The sequence below is a fragment of the Protopterus annectens genome, chromosome 1.part0, assembly GCF_019279795.1.
Source record: "Protopterus annectens isolate FY-2018-M chromosome 1.part0, PAN1.0, whole genome shotgun sequence".
NCBI classification, from domain to species: domain Eukaryota; kingdom Metazoa; phylum Chordata; order Ceratodontiformes; family Protopteridae; genus Protopterus; species Protopterus annectens.
This window is the reverse complement of record NC_056725.1, coordinates 7,633,616-7,643,854: the sequence shown is the minus strand read 5'-3', so window position 1 is coordinate 7,643,854 and position 10,239 is coordinate 7,633,616. Positions and strand designations below refer to the sequence as shown.

At 36.0% G+C, this 10,239-nt stretch overlaps 1 non-coding gene across 1 annotated transcript; it reads right to left on the bottom strand.

Moving 5' to 3' along the window:
• Window positions 1-736: 736 nt before the first annotated feature.
• LOC122802183 lies at window positions 737-843 on the bottom strand. The gene has a single exon (XR_006364897.1). It is a non-coding gene; the product is annotated as a U6 spliceosomal RNA (small nuclear RNA).
• Window positions 844-10,239: the final 9,396 nt, after the last annotated feature.

Genomic DNA, 10,239 nt, shown 5'->3' with positions numbered 1-10,239 from the left:
TTTCACAATTACAGATCTAGTAAAATTGGACTTGTTATTTTTAGACATTGCCAAGGATCTATGCACCCTTTCGACGCCATATGAGAGAGCCTCTGGTAATTCCAAAATCTGAGGCAACCAAGAAGATAGAAATTTCACCATATCTGATCCTTCAATACCTTTGGGTAAGCCAAATATTCTTATATTACTTCTTTGAGATCTATTCTCAAGATCATCTACTTTTAATTGAAGAAAAGCATTTTGTTTCAATAGAAATTCAACATTATGCTAATTCTCCTTTGTTCTGGTATCAATGTCATTCATAGCAGTTTCTATACCTGATATCTGTTTCTTCTGTTGAGTAAAGTCTTCATGTATGATATCCATTTGCTGCGTACATTTCTCCTTAAAATTATCTATTTTCATATCCATTTTGTCTAGTTTTGAAGAGAGTTCTTGTATATAAGATATTAATGATTGAAGTTCTTTTTTAAATGAAGATTCTTGTTGAGAAGATTTGTTATGGCTCATGTTCTGTTACTGAGGATTTCTAGTAGATTTTGTAACAGAAAAATTTAATATTTAAGCAACATTTTTTAAAAATGATCCTAATATATTGTTTAAAAAATTTGTTTAGGATAAAAAAATCCAGTTTTAGGATAAATAGGAATTAAAATTCCTGTCAGGAATGAATTTGAAAGACAGAGCTAGTAGAAAATGCTGCTACCTTGTGGACATCTTGGCCATGCCCCCATAATAAAATATGGAACGCTTCACAAATTTGCGTGTCATCATTGCGCAGGGGCCATGCTAATCTTCTCTGTATCGTTCCAATTTCACTATATGTGCTGCTGAAGCAAGCACTAAAAAAAAAACAAGTCTTTTTCTGAATTCATATTCTGTCTCTAAACTATGGAATTCACTAGCTCTTGCTACAAGGTCTACGCCTGTCATAACACATTTTAAAGCCTCTTTAAAAAATCATCTAAAAAATACATGGCTCTGCTCCTGTTTAAATCCAGCCTAATGCTCAGCTCTTCCTCCTCCACACTGTCTTCATTTGCTTCTTCTGTCACATTTCACTCCTTCACAGTCTACAAGATCCTAATGGCTCTCCTAACTCCTTCTCTGTTTCTGTACCATATCCTTAAGCTACTGCTCAGACTGTAATGCCTCTCTTTTTAACTCTCTCACTGTCTTTCTGCATCACTAACTCTTCTGCTATTATCTTGCCTAACTGAAACCATCATTTTATTTTTCATGTACTATAACAGCCGATGTCATACATTGTACTACCTACATACTACTTTTGTGCACTTTATCTACTCACAAGCAAGGTATATGATGTTAGAATGACTAAAATTGTCTATAATGATATAACTCTATCTAGCTGTGTAGTATATCTTGTAACCTAGTTTATATTCTATCAGCTTATTTTTGTATAGTATTCCTCATGTCACTTGCATTGTTTTTGGACTGTAATGTATTTGTACTGGACTGTATGTGGAGCTTTTCTCCCTGGGCCGCCACTGAAAATGGGTTATGTGGACCCAGTCAGATCACCTTAGTAAACAAATGTCAAATAAATAAATAAATACATCCACACCATGCAAGATTGAGTGCTGGTATTGTATTGCCCTTTTGATTGCTGATTATTTGGTGCATTTTAAGGGGGTTCTGCACTCCTGAGTGTCCCCTCCTTTGTATGAGATGCCTATTAAGTAAGAACTTGTCAGTTTGTCAATCATTCCATATTGAAATATTACAAGCTTACCAATTTTTTTTATTTTAACATTGTCAATTTAATTCTTCAAGGGTAGCTGGCACTGAATTTGTAGATGAAACACTGAAAATTAAAGTTCTTTGCCAGTAGCAACCCTTACAGTTCTTTTTAATGTGGAATTATTCAGATGATTTTTACTTCTGCAGAGATTGTGTTTATTGACTGATATTGGTGGATTGTAATGACAGATGTCTGAGTGTCCTTTCATGTTTAAAATGTTCTGAAATTAGTAGTTTTGTCATTATTGGTTCATACATTTTATTTCATTGCTTACTGAAAGAATGTTCAAAATTACAAATTTAAAACACATTCTAACAAGTGGTGCTGTATTATACAAGGAATATAATTTAATACAACCAGGAAGGTGAATCAAAGAACACATACATGTATGCATGGCCATAAAAATGTGTGCAAGGAGCCTATGGTTTGAAAAAATTGAATCCTCCACTGGCCAGATGCATTTTCTTTGAATGTGAGTTTTAATGCCATTTCAATGAGTTTCAAGGCAGAGAAGTTTACTGGTCATGCTAAGTCTATTGTCATTGTGAGACTGCATTGTTTGTTTAGCAAATGGCTATCAGTGTATGTCCTATTTTATTTCAATATCTGTAATAACTGTAGAAGTAAATAAGAAAGCAGTATGCAACAGGTTTGAACAGTGTTTATAGTAACTGGGGAGAAATAGCTAAGTCATGAACACTGGAATGGCTAGGTAGGGGGTTGCTTTGGAGGGGTAGGTTGCCACAAGAGGGGCTGCTCTGGGGGGACAGATGCCGATTGGCAGTATTTACAGTATACGAACCAATCAAAAGCTGTGTAACAGAGCCAAAACTGTTCAAGGTGAAACAGTGGGCTCATTTATGGTTGATTGTGGAATGTTCTGCATGATCCAGAGCACTTGGCTTCTCTTTTATGTTGTAAATGTTTGTGGACTGACAGGTATGATTGGAAAAATCCCCAAAAAGGTGTGTTTTATTTTGTGAGGTGGAGGGGTGAGGGTCAGCAAACTCCAAGACTGCACTGGGTGGCACAAACTCTAGCTATGCCACTGGGCCCACCTAGGTGCTAATTGGTAAAGTTGACTGTTACCAATAAATAACTGCAGTAACTTGAGAAATCCAGCTCAACTTTTAAGCTGATGGTGCAGGTTTTCTACATTTTGAAAAGCAAGTGCAGAGTTGTTTACTGGGCTGTTCCCATGCCACAAATGAGCAACAATGTTTTTCTCTTTCAGATGACAGGGTTGTAAGACTTAGTGTCTTTCCTTGTATTTTGTGGTATGCTTTTGGAAAATGCTTGATTTTAGTGCTTGTGCATACTTGGAGACATTAATGAAGGGGTCACTTTTATTTTATTTATTTTACATTTGTTGACTGAGATAGTCTGACTGGATGCATGTCCATTTTCAGTGGAGGCCCGGGGAGAAAAACTACAAGGTAAGCAGATACAACATTACATATTACAAATAGAATATTTACAGTGATTACATAAGTAAGCACGTTAAACAAGTTCCACAGGTTAGAGTTAATCCCGAGTGTAAGTCAGGATTAATTTACACAGTAAGATGATTAACAGATTTTACACATTCTAGAGGAGAGTTAGCCAGGCTTGATACATTGACATAGCCAGTTAAGTGCCAAATGTTGTTTGAGTCTAGTTTTAAATTGACCTAGGGTGGAAAGCAAAGTGATATCAGCTGGAAGTAAGTTCCAGGATCTACCTATAGAGTTTGCAAATAGAGAGTCACCGGCTGTGTTATTAATTTTGGTAGTCTGAATTAGTAGTTTGTTAGAGGATCGAAGCGGTCTAGGATTGTTATAGGGGGTGATAATATTTTTAAGTGCAGGAGTATTGTCCGGATTATAGAGGATTTTATAGGCCATAATCAGTTGGTTATACTGGATTAGGCTGGGTAGTTCAAGCCACCCAAGCTGGTTTAGACTGATGCAATGATGTGTCCTAAAAGGCAACCCAGTGGCAAACCTGGCAATGTGGTTGTAGCAGATTGAGAGTTTGTTAAGGACAGTCTTGTTTAAATTAGAGAGTAGAGGGGATGCATACAGAAATGTTGAAAGAGGTGAGAGCAAGCTATGGCAATTTTAGCTGGAAGGGTTAGGAAGGCTTTTATTCTGTAAAGTGACCCTAGTTTTTTATTGATGGTTTTGACAGATTGGTTAACATGTGGGTCGAATTTTAGAATATATCTATAATGACACCTAATAGTTTTGTAGAAGGGTCAGGGGAGATTATTGTGCCATCATTTGCATTTATGGTGAAGGTGAAAGCAGTAGGCCTACGTGTTGGTGAGAATAACAGCATTTAGTCACTTGGGTGACTGTTTTATTGTCATGCTTGTGCATACCTGTAGACACTACTGAAGGGGTCGCTTGGGTGAAAAGTTTCATTTTAGTGCTTTTGCATTTCATGACACATTACACTTCTTTTATTCATTGATGTAAGGTCACCTTAAGAGAAGGTGGATAAAAATGTATTAGAATGTTGGATATTATAATGATGTGCATTACTATAAAACTTCACTTTTAAATGAATTGAAGATTGAAGTTGTTCAATATAATAAATTGCTTAATCATTTACTGTGTGAGTTAATGTGTTTTCAGCTGCTAATATAACCACAGATATGCTGCTCAGGCTCTCTTAGGGGGGTTTAATGTGATCTCTTTCCTGGGCCACAGCACTTCTTCAGAAGGAGAACCATTTGGAGATGTACTCATAGTGAAAGTGAGGTAATCACATTTTTGACAAGTTTTCATATGGGACAACCTTTAATATAACCATGCAGTATGTTCTGTTATCAAATAATCATTCCATGCTCAATATACATTTAAAGACTGTATTTTTTATGTTTCCTTGTTCTTACAGTCAGTGTTCTTTGCCTTATAATTACCATTAAATATATGTTTCTCATATACAGGGCAAAGAATCAGACCTGTGTAGACCAGGCACCTCCTCTGGGACCTATGATTTCAGCCCCTCTCTTAGCCTTCATCCCTCTTCATCCACCCACCATTCTCCAAAGCAGAAAACCAGCATGGTATCAGCAAAACTGTACATGTTCTAAGCCTGCAGTATGTCTTCTACGCAGATACTTAGTTGGAGCAGTCAAGAAACATCTTTTTTGAAATTCAGCATGCTGGACAAGAAGGAGGCTACACCCTTTCCAAAGTTCTTTGCTGTCGCTTAATCAGAAATACACTGACAAGCATGATTTCTATTAAGAGAGCATCTGGGGATGACGTCCAGTACTCATGCAGCCATGAACTCACTGTAATGGCAAATCATCTCACAGAGTACTAGCCAATGCTGCAGGACAAATCTGCACCCAGTGGAGCTCAGTAGGTATGTCAATAGTCTGCTATTCACGTTTCCAAATGCAGCACTGTATACTTGACGCCAAAGTGTAAACATCTGACACAGAGGTGTTTTATATGTAAATCAGGTCAACATGTGTCTATTTATTAATTTCTGGATTCCATTTTATTAAATTAGATTCATAACACTAAATATTTTGTTTGTCTGTTTCTTGTTAGGAATCAGTGAAAAAGCAGCTGTTGAAAAGGGTTCAGAATATGGCAACCCCCAAAAAGAAGCAGGGAGTGACATCTTCAAGAAAGAGACCACAATGCCTTAGCTTTCAAAACAGCCAGGAGATGTCCACAGATGACACTGATGACTCTACCACCTCAGTAATAGAGAGATCTCCACAATATAGCACCCCAGTGCTTGACCAGCTGGATGGTAAGAACCCAAACTGAAATACAGTGTTTGTATAAATGCAACTTCTACAAAGAAAACATTAATTTTCACACTATGTGTTCATTGCAATTACAGATAGTCTAGCGAAACGAAGACATCATAACACTCTCTATGGGAGATGTACAAAAGCAAGGCCAGACCCTACAAGAAGGATGTTTCAGAGCTGCTTGTCCTTGAATTCCAAGCAAGACGTGCCTTCATTGACTCTGAAGGAGCAGGACAGGCCTACTAAGATTCTTCAGGCATCTCTTTGCTTCAGGTAAGCAAGGTAGACCTACATGTAACCAAATCCTAAATGAGATATGCTGCAGCAGTATCAGCTGAGTCACAATATTAATGAATGCAGAACGAAAGCTGCAAAATGTATTACTTTTCAATGCCCACAAAAATATTAAAACTTTTGAACTGTTCTGGCTAATCCTTACGTATCCAGCTATAACTTTTATAAGTTTGACAATGTGCTCTCGTTCTTTGGCTGTGTGTTTATGTCCGCTTATCGATGAGCTTCACTGGATCCTTGATAGAGGGACCTCCTGTTTAACTGATCTGCAGACCTGCTGGGAGACCTTTTATAAGTAGGCACAGCTGTATTCAGCATTCAGCATTCAGAAAGCTCATCAAACCATAGTTGCTGGACAAAAGTAATTATTAGCTCTTATTTGCTTCTATGTTCTTATTTGCTTCTGCAGACTTGGGCTTATACCATCATACTGTAGGTAACATTCTGAGTATGGGTAATAAGTACCTCCTACTGTAGGGTTGTCAAACGTATAAAGTATTGATTTAACCATATATTTCAATTAATTTTTTCATGGTATTTACTCTACAACATGCACTTCCAGTTCAGTCTTGACTATTGAGACTGGGCTACCACCACACAATAATTGCCCCAAACCTATCAAAAAAATAAACTCTACATAGGTCTCAAAGTGTTTCTTTATCACTGAAAAGACAACTGCATGCAAACAAAACTCCAATGTAAATACACTTTGATTTAGATTTGCTGTGTTGAGTATAGAAAATGGAATTGAATTTCAGTACTTTTATTGGGATTGTATCAAAATTTAAAATTTCCTGTATCATGACATCACAACCTCCTAAGTGTATACAAAAAATCTGAAATACCCTGTGGTTTTGAAAACAACTGGCCACAGTAAATCAGATGTTTTGTTTTTAACAGTGAAGCACTCAATTGCCTTCATGAAGGCTTTACCAGACATGTTCCCATCACCTGTGGCTCCACCCAAGATGTTACATGCAGGTGAGGCTATGCTTCACATCCTTGAGGTAAGAAATTTGTGAATTTTTGATAATTTCTTTACTACTTCAGCATAAATTACAATGAATCATTTTGTGGTCATAATCTTTTTATTTTTTTCCTTGTTTTAGTCAGTCTAAAGAAGACCCCAACACCTTTCTTCAGACAAGGCCATTTGTCAGTCCTGTTGTGATTGTCGGCAAGACCAACTGCTTACTGGCCATTGGAACCATGCCTTTGATGACCTTTCCAAAAGAGGACATTTATAAAAGTGTGATGTATCTCATGGTATGTTATTCACCTTTCACCTTGCATCTCTCTGTGCTGCAGACTGAAGTACTGCCAGATGCCATCCATGACAGTGACATGACCTCGTCATATAGAAAAACTATGACTGAGTGGAAAAAGTTCCTTGCCGAGTAGAAATGCACAGAACCTTTTTTTTTTTCATTCCTGGTCATGAGTGTGTCCCTGGTAGTGCAAGACATAACAAACTTCAAATTTGATTTCATCTTTAATTATTTGGCAGGGTGTTGGTTTAGTTTGCTGCTTGTCTATTCATAAGGTCACTATATTTGATATATTGCATATGCTGACATTCTCATTTTCACAGTGAGCAATGGCCTTGTTTTTGCATGTTGTTCTGCCATACATGCCTCTGGATAAGGAACTATATAAGCAGGAAGTCAATTTGTAGTATAGTATACTTTTTTTTCGTCCCATTTCAAGACATTTAAATCAGCACTGAATGTTAAATTCAAGCAAAATTTCCTACAATTTTAGGCAAAAGAGCTTATCTTTTGCTTTGCATCTAAATAAAATTACTTGGTTTTAGTCTGGTTGCAATGGTTTTAAGATATAATTCCTAAAAATGTTTCAAGACAATGGCTAGCACTTTCTAAATTAAAGCAAACTTTCCTACATGTTCAGAAAATATTTGTTTTCTTTGTATTAAACAAATTTACTTGTTTTAAGTCTGAATGCACTAGTTTTAAGATGCCCATGGGGGGTTTGGAGGCTAGAAATCTTTACTTGTTTTAACATATTCTTGGCAAGTGAAATTTTCCTGTTCTTTTGGCAGATAATTTTGCTTATTTTAAGTAAATAAATTTCTATTTTTTTTTTGAGAGCTGAGTAATGTTTTTTTTTTTTTGGCAGTCACCAGAATTAAAAAAAGTCAAATAAGATGCTGCTTCACAGGTAAACGCCCCTGCTCAGAAAAAATATAAAAAGAAGTATAAATGAAGAACTTATACTGAGCAGGAGTGAAAGTGAGAAAATAACAAAAATTGAAAAATCCAAGATAGAAAATCCACGTATTTATTGCAGACAGAAACAAATGGATAAGCGCTTTCACTGTATTAGCTTCTTCAGATCCATGAAACAAACACCTAATGCAGACTTATATATTGAAAGCACACAGATACAATTAAGCAGTTAACCTATCAAAAAGTTGATCCAATACAGGATTCTATTTAAAGGCAATTCTGATTGCAAAAAACTAAAGATACACACTACAGAAGTATAAATGCATACAATAACTAAAACATATCATACAATATATGTAGAAAATATATATGTAAAAAATAATGAATAGTACATGAATAGTACATGGAGAATATTCCATATATTAAAAACATAAAAACTCTGAGGCATAAGGGCATAACATAGGCATATTAAAAATAAATTACATATATATATATATATACATAAATTATATATCACCCCTCTGAGTTGGGGTGATAACTTCTAACACTCTAAACTTTAGAGTGTTAGAAGTTATCACCCCAACTCAGAGGGGTGGTGATATCAGGACTTACACTGAAGGGAAAGAGAGTGATTGGATAACACTATTGAGGGCTGATAGGGGATTAGGTTTAAATGAAAGGGCATCCATTAAACCTAGGCTGAGGCAGCGTCGGCATGTGAAGTGATTATATGTAATTTATTTTTAATATGAGTATGTTTTAGTTATTTTATGCATTTATACTTATGTAGTGTGTACCTTTAGTTTTTTGCAATCAGAATTGCCTTTAAATAGAATCCTGTATTGGATCAACTTTTTGATAGGTTAATTGGTTAATTGTATCTGTGTGCTTTCAATATATAAGTCTGCATTAGGTGTTTGTTTCATGGATCTGAAGAAGCTAATACAGTGAAAGCGCTTATCCGTTTGTTTCTGTCTGCAATAAATACGTGGATTTTATATCTTGGATTTATCAATTTTTGTTATTTTCTCACTTTCACTCCTGCTCAGTATAAGCTCTTCATTTATTAGTCACCAGAATTAGACTTAATAAGGTCATATTGTGTCTTAGCAATTCAGATCCTGTATACTAGCTCAAAAAATCTTTTCCTTAGTTATACCCATTTGCTCACTCAATATTTCTGACAGAGTACTTAGTAGGGAAATTTTAAAGTCTGCCAAATCATTACACTCCAAAAATATATGTTCCTAGTTACCTTTTACTTCCCCATCATACCTCCAACATTTGCCGTCTACCTAAGGAAACATTATTTGGAGTCTGCTTGGGATAAAAAATACCTATGAATAGACCTCCAAGCAAAAATCCTAAATCTTCTAGGCTTTGTTGCATATTTGGGAGCCATTTGTTTCCTTGTGAATTGCTTATCCAGTCTCTCTTCCCAATCTTTTCTAACCTCCTCTGACTTATTCCTATAGTTATCATGTAATATTTATATGTCTATGTAACTATCCCTTTTTAACAGCAGTTTCTCTTCTAGATTAATCTAGAAACTCTACCAGAGCAGATCTTTCATTTTGGGTTCCCGTAGCCCTTTCTCTTTGCCTTTATTCTGATACAAATCCCTTTTAGGGAAGACAGTCCCTATCTTGCAGTCCAAATGTCTTATTGGTCTCCTTCCATTCTGTTACTTTCCCTCTCTGGTTACTTGCTGCTAATACCTTGTTTCCTTTGCCAGTTTTCTCCAGTAAATCCCAGCCCCCTCTTGTTTATTCTCTGCTACTTTATGAATGTAGTATTTTGTATGGCTGTTATTTAAATCAAGACCTGCATCTGAAATCCCACTATCACCTTATTTCTTGAATTATACCCTGCTTCATCATCACGTCTTTCCAGTTTAAATTATTGCTTTCTGCTTCTGTTATGTATATGAGCCTTAACTGTGCATCTCTAAAATATCCCTTCAAATCGGGTAATCCTAAACCACCTTCTTCTATTGGAAGGACCCACTTGACCTCTGCCCTCAACTCCTTCCAGATAAAATCCTTCAACTCTTTATTAATTACTGTCCACAAATTCTCTGGTTGATAAAAATATTTTTGACCTGTATATAAAACTAAAAACATTTTCACTGCTTGTATCTTGCTATCCATATCCATAAGCAAGTGCTTCGAGTTTCTCAGTTTTTGTATTTATCTTTTGTTTAGTCTCTTCCCACATATGCTTAGGTGCCATAGCAG